Source organism: Ambystoma mexicanum, chromosome 6p (assembly GCF_040938575.1).
Source record: "Ambystoma mexicanum isolate Mex_15411 chromosome 6p, UKY_AmexF1_1, whole genome shotgun sequence".
NCBI lineage: Eukaryota > Metazoa > Chordata > Amphibia > Caudata > Ambystomatidae > Ambystoma > Ambystoma mexicanum.
In genome coordinates this window covers 768,992,184-769,006,464 of record NC_090935.1, presented here as the reverse complement: position 1 = coordinate 769,006,464, position 14,281 = coordinate 768,992,184, and the positions used below count along the sequence as shown (strand labels likewise).

The following is a 14,281-nucleotide window of genomic DNA, read 5'->3' as shown; positions in this document are numbered from 1 at the left end:
CACCCAACAGCACCCCGGTTGTGAGTCTGCCAACCAGGACCGTTGCGGTCAATGACCCTGCCACAGCTGATGTTGCTGCGCAGGGTCCATTAGTGGGCACCCAGCTGCCACTGACACAAGTCAGGCCTTTGGTCATCCCTCAACCTGCCACTCCCTTGGCTCAATCCACCGAACCCACTGGCCATACTGATCTGGTCTATATAAACAAAAGAGGGACTCCAAAACGTACAGGCACTCAAATAGAACAAACAGACATCTATAAACACAAGGGTGTGCCTGAACATACAAAGTCAAAAAATATCATTTGTGGAGCTAACAGTATTATTCTCCTGGTAGCCTAAACAATAGATTAAATCAAATTCAATATTTTAATTTACTGGTCTCTCACCAGTCAAAGTAACCTTTATGAGAAAAAAGGGGAAAAAGTACATTGGCATAAACAAATTATAAACTTGCCTTAATTGTTAGTTTGTAACTAGACAATGTGTCAATTTAATAAGTACATACAACATGAAAAACATACAAAACAATGCAATTTACAAAGAGAAAAAAACAGGACTATTTAGTCCATACAAATCAATGCGAGCAGAATTTATGCAAAGGTTCACAGACGTAGGGGTACAACCCCACTAGGAAATACACATGGGAACCCAATATATGGGAACTGACAAAAAATGATTTGGTGTTAGCAAAACAGTGAATACATTTTAAATCATAAGAGTTTTCCGAGATAGTTAATAAAACTTAAACTATCCCTAGCTGACCCTTACTTGTCTAAAGGCTCAGATTAAACAATTTCGTGAAAATGGCACAGTACATGCGCCAACCAGACCCTCATTATGGCTACAACAAAAAAATATATATCACACAGAATATTGTTTGCTAAGCCTAATTTTGGCTAACCATGTAAACAATGTCGCACAGTGCTGTGTGATAAGCCAGATTTTGGCAGAATTTTTTTTTTCGACATATACAATGTCACCCAAACAGTCATTTATCTGCTGTGTTGTCACAGGCTGAAAGGGGGTGTACTGATCAGGGCGGCATTAGCCAGCCAGGGTCTGTGCCACAGTCCAAGAGGAGGAAGGTTGCACCTGCAGCACAGGCTGGGACCCCACACACAGCCACGACCTCCTGCACGTCGAGGAAGAAGCCTTTCTGTAAGCAGGAACTGGACTTCCTCGTGGACTACGTGCGGGGCCACAGCCGTGACATGCTAGTGGGTGCCAATAGTCAGACTACGGCTGCCCAACGTGACACCCACTGGAAGCATGTTGCGGAACATGTCAGTTCATTCGGCCATGAGGTGCGCACGGCGCAAGAGTGCAAAAAGCGTTGGAATGACATCAAACGCAGCACTAAGGCTAAGCGTGCCTCTAATTACAACTTGACTCTGGTGACTGGCGGTGGGCCTGCACCAGAGGAGGAAGAGCTCACTCCGCATGAGGCACTCGTTGCGGAGTTCATACCACCTGAATTGGTCGAAGGAGTGGGAGAGATGCTGGACTTTGATGCCCAGTCCAGTGAGTGTTGATGCGTGTTTGTTGAGGATGTGTGTGTTTCACTTGTGGAATGTGTTGTGCATGATTGCTGCTACATGTGACGTGTACATGGTTCTGATGTGTAAGTAATGCAATGCTTCGTCATGCATGTCTCCTCTGCCTGCATGCAGGGACTCCATGTAGGCATGCTCCCTTGCCCCTCCTACGCCACTCTGCACCCCAGTTCCACCTTTGCACTGGTGTTCTTCAATCTTGTCAATGTGTACTTTCTTGTTCATGCGTCCTGTGTAGATGCTCACTTCCAGCGTAGAATCTGCCAAACATATGCCGTGTGGTACAGCCTTAGTACTTGATGCAGGGTATCTCACTTGTACTGTGCATAGGTCAGATGTCCCGCAGGGACATGAGTGCCCATTCATGCTCCATGTGCATTGCACGCATGCCCCTATGTGTCCTTGACTGGATGATCACTGTAATACAAGTCCTTGGTTACATACATTGCCTGCCATCTCATCAGCCTTCCCATGTCAACTGTGGCTCAGTTCTGCGTTGCACATATGTTTAGGGTCTGACAATCTGTGTGGCTCACAGGCCTCAGCCTGTTCAATGGCCAATGACTCTGTCCAACTGTTGTTGTGTCTTCTTCACACATGGGCGGAATCCAGAGTTTTCATCTTGTGTCCTGCTTACTGTCCCAGCATCATTTGCAGTGTTGTCACTTGAATCACATTAAGCTGTTGATGCCAGTCAACACTGCCTGTCAATACACAGGTGTATGGTCAGCCTTTTGATACCATGCTAGGCATCCCTGCTTTGGTACTGGGGTGGAGGGGTGCTTGGCTTCTAGATATGGTACACATTGAATGCACAATGCACGTGATGTCTGAATTTGACATTGCACTGCCTTCACATTTCCTGGCACACACCATGGAGTCCTTGTACATGTAGATAGTGAGTGGCATACACATTTTCTGCACTGCATAGACCCACTTCCATGGAAACTGCCACCTTTCAACAGGTCTGATCACAGAAGCAATTCAAAGTTGACCCAGCATGCATGCCAGGTTATATGTTGTGTGTCACATGTCTGCCTGATGCGTTTGCTGTCGGTGTGTATGTGTGTTGTGTGCTTCTGACATGTGTAGTGACCTTTTTTCTCTCTATTTTTCAGGTGATGACGCAATGGAGGCGGAGGATGGTGTTGTCATGCCAGACACAGGGTTGTTACCACTACATCAACTCGGCACTAGTGGGGTTCGTGGGGTGGTAGGCCACGAAACCCCCCAAGTGCTACAGTCCATCTTATCTCTGGCTGCCTATGAGTCCAGCCTTGATGACGACTAAGACGTCCATGTTGAGTTGGATGAGCATCAAGTCCATGTGTCAGGGGTGAGTGATTCAGATGTGGACACTCCTCTGTCTGCGACACCTGCACTGAGGGATCAGACAGTCTTGGTTCCTCCGCCCGTGGTGGATCGGGACGCAGGGTCACCCTCCACACCAGTCACTGATGTGCCTGGGACATCACGTCGACGGGGGCATGTAGTCGTGCAGCCACGGGCGGTGCCAACACAGCAAGGACCCCTGGTCCTTGGGTCCCGCAGGGGTCAAGCCCGGCAACGCGGTCGCCGCGCGCAACCGCAGTATACTGAGTGGGAGCAAGACATGACTGCCAATTCAGAACGGCAGGGGGCAGCAATGGAGAACATCGCTGAGAGCATGGAGCGTGTGGCCCGATCTGTGCTCCCCCCTGCTAGGCAGGTGCTTCTCCAGCAGCAGGTGGCACGGTCCACGGCCCGCTCGCTCAGGCTGGGCATGGCGGCCTCAGACAGGGCATGCCAGGCTGAAATGTCGTCTCTGCGTCAAGCAATTGCTGCTCACGCAGAGGCGCACATGGATGCCCTGAGGGAGGAGTATGCTTCCCTCAGATCCACTCTGGGTGTCCTTATGATGTCCCAGAGGCAGCAGGCAGAGGAGAGGTTTGCACAGCTTGAGCGTAGCATCTCGGCTGAGCTACAGCCTTGCCGGGAGGTGCAGCGGTTGTCCAGCCAGGCCTTGCAGGAGGAACTCCGTGTTACACGTGCTACCTTGCAAGAGGAAGCACGTGTATCACATGAGGTTCTGCATACAGACCTACGTCACATCGCCACACAGAACCAGGCTCACCCGTCCGGCAGACTTGCTGCCGACGAGGGGCAAGCTGCGGCTAGGCGTGGCCAGGCTACTGTGCCACGTCCTCCTTTCCAGGATGAGCCAGACTCGGACGACCATCTATCTCCCACATAGGTCGGGCTGTGCAGGCGTTGAGCCCATGGAGGTTTTTTTTTGGCTCAGCATCATCGCATGTGGATGTTGAGCAGCACCCTGTACCTCCCCCCACCTGGGTGCCTGCCCTCCCCGCCAGGTCGTATGTGGCCATTTTTGATTTTTCTCTTAGCTTAGTTAGTTAAGTTTCTGTTTGATAGTTAGTTTAATTAGGTAATGTAGGTTTTCCATAGTTAGTGTAATTAGTTAATATAGTTTAAAATTGCTTGTCTATTGTGCTTTCATGTGACGGTGTGGTGCTTTGTGGCTTTTGAAGGCATCCACTGTCTGTTCCAGCTGGGCCCTTCAGGCTTGTCTTGTGTATGTGTTTGGTGCTTGGGGTCCTTGACTCACATATGCCACTCCTGACTCCCTTATCCATGGGCTCGCAAGGATGGTTCGGTGCCACAAACTTTTACACAAGGGCTTTGGACTGTCATATCTGTGGCATGTCTGGTGCTGTGTGGCTTGTGTTTACACCCCTAGTGGGGATGATTTTGGTGTTATTGTCCACTGTTAAGCTTTTGCTAGATGGGGTGTTTCATGATTAATGTGTACATTAATTTCTATGCATTGTGTAGTATGTTTCTTATCTTTACTATACACGTGCTTGTTGCAATTCATGCTGTAGATAGTGTCCCACACTTTGGATGTGAAAGACGGACTGATGGTGTGATTTATGCTGTGACTCTCTGACATGGTCAAGTAATGAGATGCCTGAAGAGACACACACAGATGACTTTGAAGCATTAATCATGTGTTTCATGCCCTTTCTGCAGGGGGATGAGCCTCCAGAGCACCTTTGCCAGCAGACATGGCCCATTGGACGACGGAATTCTGGACACGTTTGTTGGTGCCCACATGCACATGTGTGCACAAGCAGAGGCACAGGGATTGCAGACCTACATCCTAGAACTGCTGATGTGTTCCAAGAATCTCCAGGCAAGGTGAGCAGCACAGGGGGGCCACAACACAGCAAAGCTTGCACCAGGCGAGTTACACATGCAGGCTTAGTCACAGCACTGAGGGTGAACTTGGACGGATATTGGTGTTGAAGCACACAATACAGCTCAGATGTGTTGGTGGACTGATGGCTGTTGATTGTAAGGTTGTCTGGGACAGCTGCAGGGGCAGTGGCACATACCCTCCGGTACACCAAGGTCCATCGAGGCACTTGTATCAACCATGTAGCCTTCCGAGACATGGAAAGGGGCAGCTCACAGGGACATACAGCAAGGGACATGCTCGGGTGCAGTGCATTTCATTTCCATGTACTTTATGATGAATGCACTGCCAACTTTGTTTCGGTCATGGTGGTATGCAACTTGCTCTGAAGTCATGGCTTGCTATATGGGTCTGTCTGCTTACCCAGTGAACACTGCATGTTGTGTGAATTGTGGCACATTGGTGTTCCATTTGCCACGCACCCACCGGCGGCTGACTTACTGCATTGACTGTGTATGACCCGTCACAGGGGTAATGTTATATATGGGTACGAAGCATCTACACCAGATTGTCTGTTTGTAGAGTAGTTTGTTGCTATGGGGCATGTTTGGTGGTGTATTTTGTGTAATTGGCACGTACAGGTTGTTGACTGTGGCTCTCTTTGCAGCATTGCAGTGCTCCTGTAACCGGACCTGAGAGTGCGCAGGCAGGAGGCCAGCACTCAAAACCAGAGCTAAGTGTCTTGTTGTTTTTCTTTCAAACTGCTCTGCATAGGCTTGCTGGGGGGGTGCTCCAATGCATGGATGTATGTGTGATTCAATTTGTTATGTTTTTCCCCCTAATCACCCAGAATCCTATGCAATTTTGAACCCTGTACCCTCTACCCGGTGTTCCTGCTTCCCGTACCTATCCAAGCAACGTTCCCTAACCCTCTTTCCCCGCTGGGGTTGCGGATGCCTGTGTAAGCCACGAACTTGCAGGCGCCAAAACCCTAGAGGGGGTGGTTGGTTCGTACCACTCCTAAGCCTGGACTACAGAAGGCCATGACAATGATGTCCAAGTTTGTTTGGATTGTGTATGTGTTCATGCAGGTAGTACATTTTCGGTCATTCCCTACTTTCATGTGTCATTCCTCCTCCCCTCTCCTGCCACTCATTCCAGTTATCCAGTGTGCCAACACCTGTCCCGACTGCATATCCCTGACCCTCCTTCCCCATCAGGGTCTCATGGCCCTGTGTGAGTTTGACCTTGCAGGCACCCGGGACACAGTGGGGGTGGTTGTTTCGTGACACTCCTGTGCCTGTTCATGGGACCTGTGACAGTACACATCCGTTCATGGTGCATCATCCTATGTTATGTACCACACATGGTTCACATCCTGTTGTGACATTGTTTTACTGTGCTACTTTGGTTGTTGCTTCTTTGTGGTAGTACTTGGCCTTTGTGAGGTACTGCTACGTCAAGTCATCTACTGGAGGGTGTTCTGGTTTGTTTTTATGCCTTGGATTTTGTGATTTTGGAAATGAGTGTGGATTCTGAGGGTGCAGGCACCTTTTTACACACAAGGTGGGAGATGGTGACGAAGGGTAAAGGTGATCCTGTGGCCAGGTGGAATTGAGGGTTGAAGGCTCCATGACCCAGGTGCAGTTGTTCAGTGGGTCATGGTCATTTGTGAGGGAGGGGGGGGTTGTTGTTGATAGTTGCCTTGCCCTGCAGTGTGATGGGAACTCTGACATTGTAATGGTGGTATCCTATGTACATGTTGTGTTCTGCTGATCAATGCCTGTTCATGTGTTGTGTTTACCTTTCAGGTGCGAGGGGATAGTTGTGGTTTGACATGCTGGGGTGTACACATGGTGAATGTTCACATGTGATGTGTAGAGAACACTGATGGTCACTTGATTGCACATGCATATGTTGAGTGCATGTCCTTGCAGACCCACACACTTGCACTCTGATGCACTACATGTACGCCCACCCTTGCATATCCACGTGTACACTGTTTGCCTTCTGGTGCCCACTGTGTCCCTGCAGCACATGTTCTGTGACCAATTATGGATCCTGTACATGCCTAATTTGCTTTTTGATGTGGTCTGTCGCTTAGATGTAATGCTCAGGGTGTGCATCACACACAATGGCTGTTCACTGTGCTGTGCGCTGAGCAGTGTGTTGCAGGAGTAGGACACAGCACACAGAAGCTGCAGTGTTGATTTTGCAATGCACAATGTGCATGTAGACAGGCATTCATCGTTATGTTACGTCTACAACTCTTGTAATGCATTTGGAAATGACTTATTTTTGGTGGGAGGTTGTTGGTCTGTCATTTCATCTGATTCCAGGTCAGGCATCATTGTCTGATGCCACTGTACATTTTGGACATGGCAATGTGTACCTTATTGTTACTGTGTTGGTGTATGGGTATTGCTTGCCATGTCATGTTGTGGTTTGGGAGGGTTTGAGTGACATAACAGTGATGGCCATGGCCTGTTTTGCAGGTGTGTGTGATGCACACCTTGCATGTCAGGGTCATCCGCTTCTCAGAGCAACTAGCTGGGGGTAGATCTCTCTCTGCGGCAGGGCCCTCCCTCTGGAACAGCCTTCCTGCCTCACTTGAACTTGAGGGGAACCATCTCCGGTTTGGGAAGCACCTCAAGACCTTCCTCTTTGCTTCTGCTTTCTCTCTGCCTCTCCCTTGCGGAATTCTTCACTGGAACTGCACTGGATCTGCAACTGGGCCACTCTCACCGACCTCGGTCCCTGGCCCAGCCACTCTCCACTTGCACTGCCTCCCTGGCAACCCCTGCACTGCGGTACTGTCTCTCTATCCCTAGAGCCCCCCCTTCCCAGCACTTGTCTGCACTTACCTTTGCAGTTGCCACCAGCTGACCTATGTATTTGTTTTTTGGTCTACTTCCCCTGTACTGCACCCCCCCTTGCACTTTTCCCTTCCCCCTACCCCTGCACTTGCACAATCTAAATGACACCTGGCCTAGTAGTACCGTTGTCTGTCTTCCCTTGTTCCCCCCTCCCTGCCTCATCGCACCTTGAAATACTTGTGTCTAGGCCATATCATGTCATATGTCATATGTGTGCCTTTTGGTCACACAGGATAGCTTGTGTTTAAGTAGCTAGGGATGCAGACAATGTGGCACTTCCTTGGCAACTATCTCAGGGTGGTAGGGTTGTGACAGTTGACTGTCTCTTTGTCATCATCGATTGTCACCTGGTATCTGCCAGGCCTGTGTGCACTCCGCAGGGGTAGGAGTTTAGGTGAAAAATGTGGCCACAAGCTGGGTCTGGGCTTCCTCGCCACGTGCCCTGTCCCCTCCCATGGGCAGCGCCTGTGCCTGTGGTTGGGGATGTGGGGGCACCACCATGTCCACCGGGACGCCCTGCCGTGTTGCAACATTGTGCAGGACACATGCTGCCACAATGATCCTGCACACTACTGGTGGTGCATGGAGTAGCTGCCCGCCAGAGCGGTCAAGGGAGCGGAAACGTGACTTGAGCACTCCGAATGTGCGCTCCACTATGGCCCTGGTTGCAATATGGGCAGGGTTGTATCTTACCAGGGGTGGTGTGGTGGGGTTCCGGATTGGCATCATCATGTGGTTGCTCAGAGGGTAGGCACTGTCCCCTGGGGAGGTGATAATAGTTGAGATTATAAGGGTTTGGGTATTTGTCTGTGTGTGACTTGCATGCATGTGCAAGGGCATTTGTACTCACCTACGAGCCAGGTGTCGCCATGCTGCCCAGCTTCCAGGGCCCGGCTCAGGGCGGACATTCTGTATATGAAACTGTCATGGGTGGAGCCAGGGTAGTTTGCATAGACAGAGGTGATGATTCCCTTTGCATCGCATACCACCTGTACATTGATGGAATGCCAGTGCTGGCGGTTTCGGTAGATGTGCTCAGTGGCCCTAGGTGGACGTAGGGCCACATGGGTGCAATCTATGGCACCGAGCACTTTGGGGAAGTGTCCCACCCTGAAAAAATCCAGGACAACGGCCTGCCTTTCTGCAGGTGTTCTGGGCATGTATATGTGCCTGCGGACTGAGGGGCGCGCTGTCATGATTGCCAGTACCTGGTGTAGGCAGCGTGACTGCGTGGCCTGTGAGACCCCCCCCACTATGGCAGTAGTCTGCTGAAATGACCCAGTGGCCAAAAAATGCAGGACATTGAGCACCTTCTCCAAGGGGCTCAATGCTTGGGAGCAAAGGGTGGAGGATGTAAGGTCATCTTCCCACTCCCTGACCAGGTCTAGGATGATGTGGGGTGGAAACCTATACCTGCCATAGACCTGGTCGTCAGGCATCCCAAAAAGGCTTGTCCGTGGTGCGAAAATGCGTGCCCTGGCTATTCTCCTCCTCCTGCGGTGTCCCACGATCAGTGCTGCGACAAATGGGGCATTCATCGTAGCTGTATATGTGTGTTTGTTGTTTGCGCGCACTTTTGTATTGTGCGCGGGGACGCTTCCGCCTGCCTTCGTGTGGCGGACGCTTTGACGCCTGTGTGCGTCTTTTGCCATGCGCGGGTTTCCCGTTTTCGGATCCATGAATACGGGTTGTTCGCGTGTGTGTGGCCGTTCCGTGTAGTTCCCTGCAGTACTTCCCCAGTTACGCCTTCTTTTTCACGTGTTATTCCCCATTCCGTGTGTTCCGCCCACTGTTCCGCCCACTTTGGTTGTGTGCGCCGCGCTATGTGCGCTTGTGCTGTGCGCGTAGCGCACGCCGTGTATGCCTGCGTGCGTATGGCTGGATTGGCAGCGCCTGTGCCTGTGGTTGGGGATGTGGGGGCACCACCATGTCCACCGGGATGCCCTGCCGTGTTGCAACATTGTGCAGGACACATGCTGCCACAATGATCCTGCACACTACTGGTGGTGCATAGAGTAGCTGCCCGCCAGAGCGGTCAAGGGAGCGGAAACGTGACTTGAGCACTCCGAATGTGCGCTCCACTATGGCCCTGGTTGCAATATGGGCGGGGTTGTATCTTACCTGGGGTGGTGTGGTGGGGTTCCGGATTGGCATCATCATGTGGTTGCTCAGAGGGTAGGCACTGTCCCCTGGGGAGGTGATAATAGTTGAGATTATTAGGGTTTGGGTATTTGTCTGTGTGTGACTTGCATGCATGTGCAAGGGCATTTGTACTCACCTAGGAGCCAGGTGTCGCCATGCTGCCCAGCTTCCAGGGCCCGGCTCAGGGCGGACATTCTGTATATGAAACTGTCATGGGTGGAGCCAGGGTAGTTTGCATAGACAGAGGTGATGATTCCCTTTGCATCGCATACCACCTGTACATTGATGGAATGCCAGTGCTGGCGGTTTCGGTAGATGTGCTCAGTGGCCCTAGGTGGACGTAGGGCCACATGGGTGCAATCTATGGCACCGAGCACTTTGGGGAAGTGTGCCACCCTGAAAAAATCCAGGACAACGGCCTGCCTTTCTGCAGGTGTTCTGGGCATGTATATGTGCCTGCGGACTGAGGGGCGCGCTGTCATGATTGCCAGTACCTGGTGTAGGCAGCGTGACTGCGTGGCTTGTGAGACCCCCCCCACTATGGCAGTAGTCAGCTGAAATGACCCAGTGGCCAAAAAATGCAGGACATTGAGCACCTTCTCCAAGGGGCTCAATGCTTGGGAGCAAAGGGTAGAGGATGTAAGGTCATCTTCCCACTCCCTGACCAGGTCTAGGATGATGTGGGGTGGAAACCTATACCTGCCATAGACCTGGTCGTCAGGCATCCCAAAAAGGCTGGTCCGTGGTGCGAAAATGCGTGCCCTGGCTATTCTCCTCCTCCTGCGGTGTCCCACGATCAGTGCTGCGACAAATGGGGCATTCATCGTAGCTGTATATGTGTGTTTGTTGTTTGCGCGCACTTTTGTATTGTGAGCGGGGACGCTTCCGCCTGCCTTCGTGTGGCGGACGCTTTGACACCTGTGTGCGTCTTTTGCTGTGCGCGGGTTTCCCGTATTCGGATCCATGAATACGGGTTGTTCGCGTGCGTGTGGCCGTTCCGTGTAGTTCCCTGCAGTACTTCCCCAGTTACGCCTTCTTTTTCACGTGTTATTCCCCATTCCGCGTGTTACGCCCACTGTTCCACCCACTTTGGTTGTGTGCGCCGCGCTATGTGCGCTTGTGCTGTGCGCGTAGCGCACGCCGTGTATGCCTGCGTGCGCCATGGCTGGATTGGGCGCACGGACTGCGGGAAACACGCGCAGCGTCTTCCTTGAATCGCATATGTGCGCGTGCGCTGCGTTTCTCGCGCTTGCGCTCCCTTGCGCCTGCTTGCGCATGGATTTTTGGCGCACGTTTGTTCCATGAATCGGCCCCTGATATTGTATAGTGTGGCACTCTGGGCACTTGGGAAGAGGAGATCAGGCATGAAACTCCTCCATTGTCACTGTTCAAAAGGATATGTTTGTAAAATAAGGTGGAAAAGGGGGTTTCCAAGTCACTAAAGTCCTGGAAATTGGAAAAGGGTGATGTGACTTCTTAGCAACACCTAGTTCTTGCCTTTAGGAAGCTCGACGGCATCGAGCCAGGCTTCTTGGCGTTTTACCTGTGGTCAAGCCAATGCGATCCCACTGGCGGTCTGTGTCGAGTCTGATCGATGGTGCAGGCTTCAAGAGGGTCGAGTCATTGTTCAAGACAGCAAATTGATGTCTTCTAATGGTTGAGTAGCAGTCAAGTCGGTGGCGAGACAATGGCTTTTGTTGCATACATGTTGGCATTTGCTAAAGATGGTACCAAACAAGGGGTTGATCTGGCATCTTTGTGGCTCAAGATGCAGCATGCGGTTTGAAGACTGCCAGAAGTAGCAATGTGGGTCCTATGGCAATTTGAAGGGGTCACCTTGGTGTGAGGATGACTTTGATATTTCCTGCTTCTTCTGGAGCACCTACTCCCAGGAGATCACCTAATGAGAGGTCCTGGGTCCTGAGGAAGGTGTTACCCTTCCTCCCTAAAAGTCAGAATCCTGGCTATTGTTTCACTGGCAACAGGTACATTGACCAGACATCACTGGGCTCCCAGGGTTGACCCTGACGTGACATCAAATTGTTGTTCCTTTAATAATTCTGTGCTCTATTCCAGCGCCTACACCAGAACCATTTATGGGTTATTTTAGAGATTATCCTGCCACCAGACTGATTCGGCAGATAATTATTACGTTTTAGATCAGAGGAGCAGAAGTTAAAATACTACCTTTGTCTGCAGAAACTTGGTGTTCCATCAGCTGTCAAGACAGCTGTAAACTTGACTTGTGCCACCAAAGAGCTGCAGATGTCATTAGACTGGTTCAGCAAGGGTGCAAGGGTACATGAATGCACTATGTGTTTGGCATGGAGCATTTGTGAAAGGGGCTCTGGTTAGCAAACCTCCCTTTAAGAAACATAATTAACTGTGTCATGTTATTGCTTAATACAAATCAGAAAAGCTAGGGATTTCAGACCTGCACCAGATGGAATTCTGTCACACACTCTGATGATAAAAAGGAGCCAAGAGGGAGGTGAAGTTGCACCATGCAATAAGAGGCTAAGAATATGAGAGACTGGGAATTATAAAGAGAAACCCTCAATACATGTGATGTCACATCCTCATTCAGGAACACTGAAGGGAAACCAGTGGGACCTGAAGGACCCTATTTGAACCCAAAGGGAACCATTAGTGGAGGCATGCAAAAAAGATTCATGTTGTGACCAATCAAATTAATTTCATTTTATTATTCCAATTGAAATCAGATCTGTTTATTGGCAGTGAATTGTCACAGATATAACAGAGCATGTTGCCCAAATGGCATAGTCCTCTACTTGAACTTTCCTGGTGCTAATGGCAGGTGTTAGCAACTGGTGCTTTTCTGATAACCCCGTGAAGCAGACAGGCACAGTGTTGCAAAAAGGACTTCTAGCAGCCAACCATAAATGATCACAGTGAGATCTTCAGACCTTCTGAACTGGATGAGATGCAGTACACTTCTTCCTAAGGCTAGCCTGATGTTGGGGCAGTAAGAAGGTGAGGGGGGTTAGCCTGGTGTAATCTTTATTGGTCATAATCTGGGGTTTGTTATAATCTTTTATCTATTAATACTTCCTTTCTCCCTCCCTAGCACTCGGTGTAGTTGGTGGGCGAGGGCAAGTGGGATGTATGATTCTTCCACGTGAGACATTTAGTCAAATATAAGGGGAATTTATTATGTTTGACGGGCACAGAGATATGTTTGAATGTAACATACCAATTGCAGTCTGGATGTTAAGGATGCGTTTACAGTATGAAAAGAAAAGTGTTTCAGAAATTAACCCCAGCTTGACAAAAGTTATGCTCATATCCCAAGAAGATTAGATGTGTGTTAACCAATGGAACCTACACAGGGGACTCTCATTCTTTGTTTGGTTCTAACATATTTATCCGCTGAAGCCACTAATCTGTGGTCATCTTAAAATTGACTAACTTCGTGTGAATGTGCCTTATAAGAACTCCGTGGCATCACATGACCTCCTGCCTGCTGGGAAATGTAGTTGTGCGGCTGCAGCAGCTATAAAAGGCAGGGCTAATTGGCCGCCTTTAACTCTTTAGCGGAAACGAAATCGGTCACCTGTTGTCAGCGCGCTGTAACTGCACTGTATTCAGGTCAGAGAGTCAGGCTCCAGCCCATGCAAGAGTGCTACGGGCTGCACATCTATGGGCAACGTTTCTTTCTGCGCTGCTCCTAGCACGGCTTGTGTGCTAAGTCCTTTCAAAACATTTCCTCTGCTGGATGTGCTATTTGCATGCCTACGGTTTTACAAGACTGCAACCTTAGTCATTCTTAGCTTGGGGTTTTGTGAACTTTGACATGCATGGATTAAATTAGAAATAAAGGAAGGGGCGACTCTTTTTTTGTATGTCTGGTACAATATTCACTAACACCTATATCATTCTTTAGGAAAGATAACTTAGCATTATCACGTGAGCTGATAACCTTCAAGGTTAGTTACACACACACACACACACTAATCCTTGTGTTAGAAGATGTCATCATATTCATCCGTGGCATGCATCAATTTTCTTAGCACATCTGGTGAAGAAAAGGGCACATATGTAAGTTACAGTTGTTTGATGTTTGTTTCCAAGTTGTCAACATACACCCACTGCTATTTTATTCGCTGAACTCCTTAATATTGCATCCCCTCTAAAGTGTAGATTTGATGTTTCCCACATTGTCAGGGAGCTGCGGGACAGGGATACAATAATGCACTGGCTAAACAACGCGGTTGGGAGTACTTCCAGAATAAAACATGGGTTCAGCATCCTGGATTGGGAAGTTGAAGGAGTGCATGGTTTTCATGGAAATAGAGCAAGCCCTGTGGTCCGCAAGTAACATGAGAATAAAGTGCGTAGCAAGTGGCGTGAAGGTGATGGTGGTGTAGCTGTTACCTGAATATATGCCAGCAATGGAGGCTATATGGAAGCCATTTGTCTACATGCCATTCGGGCGTGTGAATTCAAATAAGGGCCTTATGCACTTGAACAGTAGTGGAACAGTCTTTGTTT

At 49.7% G+C, this 14,281-nt stretch overlaps 1 protein-coding gene across 3 annotated transcripts in view; it reads left to right on the top strand.

Annotated features, from left to right (window-relative positions):
- Nucleotides 1-14,281, top strand: part of MCTP1 (multiple C2 and transmembrane domain containing 1) — a 3,303,831-nt gene that overhangs the window by 2,662,764 nt on the left and 626,786 nt on the right. The gene's annotated exons all lie outside the window — the stretch shown is intronic.